Here is an 11578-nt window from a genome sequence, read left to right on the forward strand (position 1 = left end):
CCATAAATAGCCAAATTGGGATGTAGGACTTGTTTGAAAATGAAAGGCACCATACTGCACCTCTTGATTTCTTCCAGTAGCAGACACTATTTCAATGTTTCAACAAATCTGGAAAAACCAGAGAGGCGACTTGTCTGGTCTCATTTATTAATTCAAATCAAACTACAGTACTTTGAATGCCCCAAATTTTCCCTTTTGACTGTTTACACCCAGTGTTATATATCGTGCTGCATTTCATTAGTATCAATAATTAATAACGTTATTACTATTTAATAGTACTAATTATTAATTTACTATTAATAAAATTATATTCAGTATTGGATGCAGAAGAAAGAAACAAAGCTTTTGAAATGTTATCTGTTTGCCTGTTGTGTACTTTTTGCTGCCCCAAAGTATTTAAAACAGTAATACAATTTTCTCTGACATTCCGTGTCATATGGAAATATGAAAAATCATATGATCATAAAAGCAGTTATTTCTGATAGATTTCTTCTGTCAGAATCTTATGCCCTATAGTCTTTAAAATGTTGTTAAACTAGTTATTCTTTTTATTTTTATGTAGTTGGAGTATCTCTTCTGTTAAAGTGACTTGAAAAATGTTGGTTCTTTCATGTTTCACTTAGCCTCTCTGAATCATTCTAGTAACTTTTATTATCTTCTAATTCATTCAAGTTTTATTGGGGCTATATGGTTATGGTTGAGAGTGCATCTGAAGGTTATATTTAATGCAGAAAGAAAAAGAAAACTAATGAACTGAAATAAGATTCTATAAATCACTTCAGTGTTATATTTGTTCATTACAAATCTAACATTAGACAGTAGTACATTGATGGCTAACAGTTGTTTTAAATGTTTAAATCAAAATCATTAGATGTTTAAATCAAAGAGCAAAAATAATGAGGCTTTTGCTACCTACCAAGATATCAGATAATTCAAGCCTGAGTATGTAGCAAAACTCCTTAGTTTCATTTTTGTGTGAAAGCATTACTAAGTACTAGGCAAAATATAACAGAAATCAGTTGAGCCGTTTAGTTAGTGCTGAGATAACCATGAGTTGTTATACCAAAATATGGAGAAATGTCAGAGATAAATCTTTTAAGCTGTAAAGAAGTATATTAAAACTTTACTTTGGAATTTTGATTTTATGGTTAGTAAACAATCTAATAGTCAAATGTATTTTGTAGACAGCTTTGTAGACAGTTTTGAATTGTATTAATGGCCAAGTAGATTCTTAAGTATTTGTTATAGTGTGACGCATTTAACTGTTCTTTTGTTTTGGGGGATTTATTATGCAAAAATTACAAAACACTATTGACAGCAATATAGTTCCTTATCCATTAAATGTAATGTATTAGTCTTTGACTTACAATAATGGAGTCTGGCCAATCCAATTTTACAAGTTTTTTTTGTGATACTGGTTAAGTGAATAACCATGGCATGTGTTTACCAAAAATTGGAACTAAAGATGGTTGTTTGACAAAAAGTCATAAAGTGTGCTCACATGACCATGGGACACTGCAAACAACCACAAATGGTTGTTTGTTCAGTTGCCAAGTTCCTGAAATGCAGTCTTGTGACCGTGGAAATGTGTGGTACTCAGAACTCTGGATTGTAAGTCACTTTTGTGTGTCCCATTGTAACTTCGAACTGTTGCTAAGTGATAGTTGTAAGTCAAGGACTATCTGTACTTGATAATTAGCAAGTACTCAGATAACAAACTATATATTTGATTCCTTTAAAAAAAAAGTTTTAAAAGACATTAACGATTTCTAAATACACACCAGTATTTCAGGATTTTAAGAATTACGGCTGATTTTTCATTTTTCCTACTTAAATTTTAGTTATCTAAATAAATATCTCCTCTCCATTGGTTTTAATCAGTGCTTTCCTATATGCTGGGTATAGACTATGAAGCATCTACTCCCTTTTGATTTATTTTCTGAAATAACAAATTGAAACCATGATAACAAATACAGAGTAGTTTTCTTTGGTATAGATGTGTTTTAAAATAAAATATACGTAGCATTGTATTATATACATGTTTCATTGATTTACCCTATTTTTTCCTAGAAAAAAGCAAAAGGGCAGGTGTTGTTTGACAAAGTATGTGAGCATCTTAACCTACTAGAAAGGGACTATTTTGGCTTGTTGTTCCAAGACCACACAGATCAGAAGGTATGTACTAAATGTGTAAAAATGACTTCTAAAAGATTGGGAACTTCTGTAATTTATGGAATTTTGTTACTGAACATTAAGTCTTTTAAAGTCCAGACCCTCAGATTTGTGAGCAGAAGAGGGGTAAATATAATGCTATCTCTTGTTGTCATATTTTGAACTGAGCATTTTTTCCATGGATGGGGAGGAGGGGAGAGAGGAGGCACACACAACCTAAAACCTTCCATGTGCAGTTTACAGTAGGGTTCGTGCTTCTATGAGAATCTAATGCCTGATGATTTGAGGTGGAGCTGAGTTGCAGCTGCAAATACAGATCAAGCTTCGCTCGCTTGCCCGCCATTCACCTCCAGCTGTGCAGCTGATTCCTAACAGCCACAGACCAATACTGGTCCATGGCCCGGGAGTTGGGGACTCCTGGCCTAGATGCTGTATGGATGTGATCAGCTGAAATAGAGAATGCTGACTGAAAGCATTTGAACTCTAATTTTTACTTTTCTTTTAAAAATATATTTGCAATAAATACCATCATCATTGTTAGAGCAATTAATTAAAATGTAACACAAATCTAAAACAAATAAACTGCCTCAAGCACATAGATCAGTGATGGCGAACCTTTTAGAGACCGAGTGCCCAAACTGCAACCCCAAACCTACTTATTTATCGCAAAGTGCCAGGGCTGCATCAGCACTGTGGTGCCCTCAGGGGGGGTGGGAGGGCATGGCGCACTGGGTGGGCGTGGCTGCAGTGGTCATGGCAGACTGGGTGAGCGTGACCAGGGCGTCTCTCGTCATCTCTGGGGCATCCCCGGGGGGCAAATACCGCTTGCTCGCTCACTTCCTGTCCTGTCGCTTCCAAACGCCACGTGCTCGCTACTCTGGCGAACTCTGCTGGGGCAACGGCTCGCGTGCCCACAGAGAGGACTCTGAGTGCCGCCTCTGGCACGCGTGCCATAGGTTCGCCACCACTGACATAGATCTAGAGAGATTTCCGAAGACGTTTAGGGAATATCTCAACAGTATGGTCAAATTCTGTTATTTTTATAAGGAGCCTTTCTTTCTTACTCATTCTGATTGGCTCCTTGGTTTATTAAGAAGTCCAAGAGACAAAGTGACAGTAAATCTGACTGAGTATGGCTACAAACTCAGGGTCAGATCTACATTATGATAGTAACAGAAGCATTGATGAGCTGTTGACCGATTTACTTGTTTAGGGTGGCATCTCCCAGTTTGGGAGAGTGTTATCTTCCACTTCTCAGCTTTGACAGTTTTTCACAGCACTTTGTCAACACAGTGGTTCAAATCTGCCAGAGGTTGAATTCTCCCTGTGACTATCTAGTCTATAACATTAACTGGAATGACATTTTAGTTTGTAGAGTCTAGCTTAGCTTTTAGCTCGTAGAGTCTTAGAAAGTAGATAGTATGAGTATTTTACTAGTATGCAGAAGGCAATAAAAAATATACATGTTTTGCAAGAAAAACCTGCATTTCAACGGTTTTTCATAGAAAAAAGTATCCTATTATGAATAATTAATTGTAAAAGCTAGATTTTCTGCTTTGTAAAGGATTAAGTTTATTTCATTATTCTAATTTTAATTGGAGTTCTATGTTTACAGAGATATTGAACATCAGTACGCTTATATGACTAAGTCTGGAACTATTATTTTCATGAACTAGCACAGAAAAAGCAGTATCTGTAGAAAAACAATTTATAAGGAGAAAGACAGTAGAGGGCAATCTAATCTAAAAGGAAATTCTCTCATGTTATCTGCATGTTTGAAGAAGCAATTAAATTATCTTTTATGACCATAAAATCTAATATCGTTGAAAAAAAATTATAGACACTCGAGGTCTTTGTATTTTTTTTTTTAAAAGCTTTTGTATGCCCTTTCACTTGCTCATGAAAAGACAGTGATTTATGCAGGAGAAAGTGTTGGTAAATAAACATAGCTAGCTCACTAGCAATCCTCAGCTAGAGAGAAAACTGCAGACAGAAAAATATGAGATATATCTCGTTTTCATTTTATAGTCTTAGTAAAAAAGCAAATAGTTTGCTAGTATATATAGATAATAATTTTACATTGTCAGTTAATATAGGCACAGGGAACATCAGTCTCAGAGTTTTCCATCTGGTTTGCAACGTTATCCTCTCTTTTCTATCTTTGATGTCCATCTCCTATCCTGAGGGAAAGGGCAAGAGTCATCTTTCGGCTCAGCAACTTATCCAAGATAAAAATTGTTCCTTATTCATATCTAAGTCACCACTGGAGGGAGGGAACAAATGAAAAAGCATCAGCACAACACTGCTTTCATCAACATGAAAATCTGAAAATAAGTCAAAATGATGAAAGTATTAGATCCTGTAGATACCTCTGCCTGCACATAATGTTAAAATTGCCTCATCGATCTATGACTTATTTAAGACCATATTTTAAAGAAATACACCTCTCTCAAAAATTACAGTGAGAGAATTTGAACAATATAGTCAGTTGTGTGAATATTATCTTATGAGTTTCAGTAACATTTTATAATTGTATAGCAAACAGTAATCTTTTACTTTTGCAGAATGAAAGAAAACTATTTTGAATACTCAGAGCCTACCATTGATAGGTAGTGAAGTATATGGAAATTTGACATTTTTTTAATGAATGAAAAAATTAAAGCAAAAGAAAGTTAAAAAAATGATATAATTCAATTTAAATCCTGATCTCTTTGAGAGCCCTCTTGGATTCTCAGATCCTGGCTCAGACAGCAAATGGCAGTAATGGCTAGAAAGGCCTTTGAACAAATTTATCTTGTGCGACAATTGCATCCTTGGCAGGCCATTCTCACAGTCACTCATACCTTAATCCAGACATGTCAAACACAAGGTCTGGAGGCCAGATGCGGCCCGCGAAGTGGTTTCATGTGGACCGCGAAGCCATCCTGAAACAGTGAGGGAACGGCCCCCGCTGCCTTGGCCCTGGCCCAGGTTGGCTGGAAGCCAATGTACAATTTTGTGGTGGCCATCTATGCTGAAATGCATTCAGTCTTAGCTCCACAAGGCCATCCAGAAACAGCAAGGAACCAGCCCCTGCTGCTTTGGCCCCTCCCCCTGGGTGCATGCTGGGGAGGTGTCACCATTTGTGAGGAATGAAGAAATGGACCATGCCTTGGCACGTGCCCTGGTCCCATCTCCTTCTGCCAGAGACCCTCATATCTGTCCCACTCACGTGACATTGCGAGTTTGAAACCCCTCTTCTACATGGTGCTTCCCCTGAAGACCACTCAGATGTCACAACTGGTTTAGAGCGTGGCTACACAAACAGCTGTGCCTTTTTTTCCATGTAACATTTCTACTCTACCAGCTTTAGAGGATACTAGCTGGTTTCAGCATATTCAGTTCAGCATATTCTCTCTTATTGAGCACTGAGTGGCCTAGGACTTGGTTATCTACATGGCAGTCTTTCTCTTGTCATCTCTCCCTGTTCAATAAAATCTCTAAGGGTTGGCACATTTCACATCCCAATTATAAAGTACTGTGATCTTGTGGGACTTAGGCAATATTTATTTATTTTATTTGTTAAATTTATTTGCCGCCTCTCTCGCTGTGGGACTACTCCATACATTCTCTGTAGCTGTATTGTCTTGTGAAACAATGCTTCATGTGACCCCAGTGCTGTTGAGATTTTTAAAGTCGTGGATGTCTGACTCTTCCAATACAGATACGAGTGGTTCATTGATTTACTCACTGGCAGTTTATTTCTTTTTGTTAACAATAGTTTAAAGTTGGTGAATTTCTAGGATGTGCTGCCATCTATTATTATCAGTTTTTGTATTTTATTACTTCTGTAGAAGTTTAAATCCTAACATGTAAACCCAAACTTTCTTCAGTGGTTGAGGCAGTTTAGAAACCGATAGATGAAAAATTCTCAGAATATTATATTCTGATTTTGAATGAATCAATAATAGTTACATTATAAAATACACATTAAATATTTTATTTCTCATTATGTGTCATTTCTGTTTTTAGAATTGGCTTGATTCTTCAAAAGAAATCAAGAAGCAAGTTCATAGTAAGTGCTCTAGTCATATCTCTTACCGTCACGTCACAGGTAGTCCTTGATAATATAACTGTTCATTTAACAATAATCTGGAATTACAATGGCCTCAGAAAGGGTGCTTTAGAGCCTGTAAATTATTTCTGGTTGTCACATAATGTTGCATCAATAACTCCCATGGTCATGTGATTGTGATATGGATGCTTGTTCTCACAGCTGGTTGCTAAGTGTTGCACGATCATGTGATTGCCATTTGCATTCTTTCTTGCTGGATTCCCCAAAAAATCCTTATCTCTGGGGGCTGGAAGCTGAATTCTTTTAGTACGGGTGCAGAAATGGATCTGAACGAGTTATCTTCCATGCACTGGGTTTGGATTTCAGCTCTCTCTTGTTTCTGGAGGATGGCTGAAAATGCTACCTGCCAAAGGATTTTGGCTCCCCTCTATGCATGGGGTATACAAATGGGGCTGAAATCATGAGTTTTTCTTTTTGTTTGTTTTTATTGCCTAAATACAAAAAACAGGTGGCTCCCTTCTATGCTTTAAGGCAGTGGTTCTCAACCTGTGGGTCGGGACCCCATTTGGGGTCGATCGACCATTTCATGGGGGTCGCCAAGCAAGGCTGTCTGCCATTTTTTTGTCCGCCATTTTTTTCCCTTTTCCGGCGGGTGCCTTACCTCCCTTGGGCTGGGCCAGCTGGTGGTCAGCCTGCTCCGTCTCTGCCGCTTGCCAGCTACGCCTTGGCCGGCGCAGGGGGCGGAACCACGCATGCGCGGCGCTCCCGGGCAGGGAAAGTCCTCGACTTACGACCGGTTGGGTAGTCCTCGACTTACGACCGGTTTAGTCCTCGACTTACGACCGGTTTAGTCCTCGACGTACGACCGGTTGGGGTCGCAGCATTAAAAAGGTTGAGAACCACTGCTTTAAGGCTTAGATTATATTTAATTTTGTCAAACTTCCTTATGTAATGTTGCATTTTAAATAAGACTTTTATAATAAAGCCACAAGTTAATATAATAAAAAGTTGCAGAAGTTTATAATACTGTATTTCCTGTATTTATAAGTATGTTAAGATTAAGATTGCTAGAAATCTTCATCAGTGTGTGCAGTGTTAAATGATCTAGATATTTCAGTCTAAATAAGAAGAATTAGATTAAATCTTTATCAGTCTATAATGTCTTAGGATCTGGTGAATTTTCCAAGTCATCTGTTAGAAAAGTTCCTAGAAAAATCTGGCTTTTGAAAAGTGAACAGATGCAAATACTTTATTAGTCTGGCACAATACTCCAAAGCTCATTTGGTAAAACTGCATAATCTAATCTGGTATTAGTACAATGTCTGTTAATCCTATTTTGATTTTCATACAAAGAATGCAATAAATTTTTTTCTTCCTTTGTAACTTTTGTGATTGGAACATACTTACCAAGTTGTCTGTTACCTTACCTTTAGCTAAATACATTTCTTTCATTTTGGTATATTTTCGGTATGTTTATTGTGAGCATTTTGTAAGACTTGTGAGGCTGCTCATAAGGTGTTTTGCAGACCAATAAACAATATGTACAGTGACCGTTGTTCTCCATGCTTTTTGCCTCCTTTTTGTATATTTATGCATGTGGAAAATGATGAAAGGGCTTTTGTGCATGTTTATAGTACTTGTTTCACAGTCTCATTATCCACTGTTGTTCATTTGGAACAGAAGCGCTGCAAATGGGTGCCACCTGTACAGTCTCTTTTAATGATTTGCTTGTATAGCAGCTCGGCAGTTTTAACAATTCATTGTTCTGAAGCTACACTGTTGATTATCAATAGAATAGCCTTAGACAGACCAATCAAATATTTTTAAAATATTTGCAATATGAGAACGAATATCATTATTGAAAAATAATGAAACATATAAAATTTAGAAAAATAAAAAATAGACATAAAAATATGGAGAGATGGAGGGAGAAGTGAATGAAATTGGCCTCCTTTAATCATAAGCAATGGTTTTCATCTCTGATAACGATTCATATTCTGTTTTAGAGATGACCTCCCATGTACCTTTGTTAAAACCAAAGGTATTGCTCAAGTTCCTTATATAATCAGTCACCAATAAAAATCAATATTGAAATAGGTTAACATTCTCAGAATTGGCTCCAGAAGACATCCAGTTTGTGGAATCTCCTTTTTCTATTTCAGAATTCTCTGAAGTTTTCAATACTATTCAGAATGGAAAATCATCTGGCCCTGATGGATTGAAAGGAGATTTTATAAAGAATTTAAAGAGATTTTAATACCTGAATTTTTATTTTTATGCAATACTTTGCACCAAGGGAATCCTTTACTAGAGTTTTGGAAACAGTCTAATATAATTTTGATCCTTAAGTTGGGCAAAGATTTCCAGGATTTGGCACCATATAGGCCTATTTCACTTCTTAACATGGGCTGTAAACTGTACATTAAACTGTTAGCTAATCAACTGATTATAAGTAAAATTATTCTTATGGATCAATTTGTTTTATTTCAAGTCGAAATACATCTGCACCATCAAGAAATTATTAAACATTATGCAGTGTAGTAAAATTAATCTTCCCTAGCTATTTGTTATTTAGATATATTAAAGGTTTTGATTCTCTGCAAATACAATTTGTAAAATATATTAATTAAACATAAACTTGTAGCTGGTTTTTATAAAATGATTGAACATATTTATGGACCAACTGAAGTTCAGATAAGATTTAATAATTATGATTCAGATCCCATTACAAATATAAGAGACACCAACAGTGTTGCTCTTTATCACCTTTATTATCCAACCTAGCCACAGAAGTGTTAGCAATAGCATTTAGATCCAGTAATCAGATTTGTGGGATGAAAAGGAGGGGGGGAGACATAGCTTTTAAATCTATTTTCAGATTTTGACTTTCTTGAACAATTCTTACTTAGCCACTAAGAAGGAACTAAAGGAATTTGCAGAGGTGCCAGGACAATAAGTTAATTTTCATCAATCACATCTGATGCTTTTTCATACTCTCCCAAAAGGAAATTTTCATACTCTTAGAGATTCCAATTATATAAATATTTTTAAAATATTTACAATTTGCTATTACTAAAATATCAATAATACCTATATATTATTCATCTATCTATTATTTTGTATTATTCATACAAAAAACTATATACAGTACCAGCATGCAAGAAATTAAGAAATGGAAATTGGGCTTTAAAATATTTCAATGTTTTAGATGAATTGCAGCAGTAAAGATGAAGATGTTATATGGCTTATCTTTTTATTTCAGTGCCTTCCAGTGGTAATTCCAGTACAGGCTTTAAGACATTGGGATGGGAGCAGGGGGAAGAATGTTTATGCTTTCATGCAAAATAATTGAGAGTAAATAAAAGGATTCTATATAGACCTCAGACACAGGGAGATTCATTAATCTCAAATGATATGGACAAAACAATTTAAAAGCTGGCATATTAGTAATTTTACAATATATACAAACACTTTCTTACAAAAGAGTTTCTCTTCTATCTTTAGTGTCTACATTTTTTCCTGTTTGTGGATAAAATAATGTTTACTCTGAATGTTTTCATTTTTTTGTCCCATGTATTCTCTGTGGAATGTGCTAAATGTAGATTTACCATGGCAGTTCACCTTTAATGTGAAGTTTTACCCACCTGACCCTTCACAATTAACAGAAGAAATCACCAGGTATGCTATTAAGCATTATTGAATTGAATTCCTACATTATTTAGGGTCTCTTGGAAAATCTGTAAAATGTTACATTTCATAAGCCTAAAAAATGGCCAAATGCAGAAAAAGCTATTAGTTGTTATTGCTTTTCTCTGTGTTCGATTTCTAATATTTTTTGTAAATCAGGTATAGAAATGTATATACAAATAATTACTGCAAAAAAATGTCATTTAGGAAAAACTAATCATTTAATGGTAATATTTTTATTGAAAAAAGAGGAACAAGTTAAAGCAGAAAAGCAACAATATTGAATCCATTGCAGGTATTCAAAACATAGATCATAACCTGGATAAGCCAGAGAGGAAACACTATTAAAAGAATACTTCAATAAATCATTTTTTAGTTGAATGAAGAGATTTCTTGGTAATAGAAAATGTTCTCATATGATGTAACTCTGACATTTCTATGGTTATGTTCTTTAATTAGAACCTTTATAACTTACACTTTATAACTTACACTTTCACGGAAATGTTTCTCAAAACTTTTCAAGACAACTGCATGCAGTTTTTCATCTCATCTGCCAACAGAATAGTTTATTCTAGTTGTGTCCCAGTTAGGGAATATTTAGAACAGTTTAATTAGAGTCATATGATAATAGGTTTTTCTACATTTGCCTAAATATTAAGCAGCCTTTTCATGTGTAAAATGAAATGGAATGAATATATATATACTTAAAAACTATAATACTTAAAAACTAGTAGTCAGAATAATTGCACTAAGGCTTCGCTGATAGTAGAATTTCCAGCTTTATATGAGAAATAGGTTGTGTTTGGAGGTTTTTTGCAGTTATTAAAATATAACCTTTTATTATAAGTATTTTCTGTGTTTGCAGATTACTTGTTATGTAGATTTTTAAAATGTTAAAAATAGAGAAGAATATTAGGGTTATTGTGGGGAAAATAAAAGGAAGGCGTATTATGAATGTTCACTACCTTGAGTTATGTATAGAGTAATAAAGGGACTAGGATAAAAAGGTAAACAAATAAATAATATTTGTTAGACAATTATCATTGTTCTTTTTCCCAGGTACTTTCTTTGTTTGCAGCTTCGTCAGGATATTGCTTCTGGACGTCTACCATGTTCTTTTGTGACCCATGCTCTACTTGGTTCATATACTTTACAAGCTGAGTTAGGTGACTTTGATCCTGAGGAGCATGATAGTGGTTACATACAGGAATTCCAGTTTGCACCTAACCAGACAAAAGAGTTGGAGGAGAAAGTAGTAGAATTACACAAGACACACAGGTGCGTTATGTTCCAGTAAAACATATGGAAAAAAGTTCATAGGAACACAGGAACTTAAAAATGCAACATATTTTTCAGCTTCCATATGGTTATGAAATTATTTCTGAGTACTATTTGGAAATTTTAAAACAAAGATGACTAGAAACTAGGAATTCCCCCCCCCCATCTTGATTACATCACAGAAGCTTAACAGTACAAAAAAGATGTTCAATAATGCAGGAAGTACTATTTGAGACAAACATCTTTATTACTTCATAAAAGCAGTAGCCCTGGCTATTTTCATTTTGAGAGATAATACAGTTTGAATTCCTCAAGAGCAAGTTCAGTTCTTTTTTTCTTGCTTAAATAGTAGATGTTTGAAAAACACCAGGGCATTTCCCTTCATTG

General features: G+C 35.2%; 1 long non-coding RNA gene across 1 annotated transcript; it reads left to right on the plus strand.

Annotated features, from left to right (window-relative positions):
* The first annotated feature begins 2074 nt into the window (after positions 1-2074).
* LOC107300780 lies at positions 2075-11197 on the plus strand. The gene is made up of 4 exons (XR_001549245.1): positions 2075-2175; positions 6184-6226; positions 9829-9904; positions 10973-11197. It is a non-coding gene; the product is annotated as an uncharacterized LOC107300780 (long non-coding RNA).
* Positions 11198-11578: the final 381 nt, after the last annotated feature.

The sequence above is a fragment of the Protobothrops mucrosquamatus genome, unplaced genomic scaffold (assembly GCF_001527695.2).
Source record: "Protobothrops mucrosquamatus isolate PMUCROS unplaced genomic scaffold, P.Mucros_1.0 scaffold8422, whole genome shotgun sequence".
In the NCBI taxonomy this organism is placed as follows: domain Eukaryota; kingdom Metazoa; phylum Chordata; class Lepidosauria; order Squamata; family Viperidae; genus Protobothrops; species Protobothrops mucrosquamatus.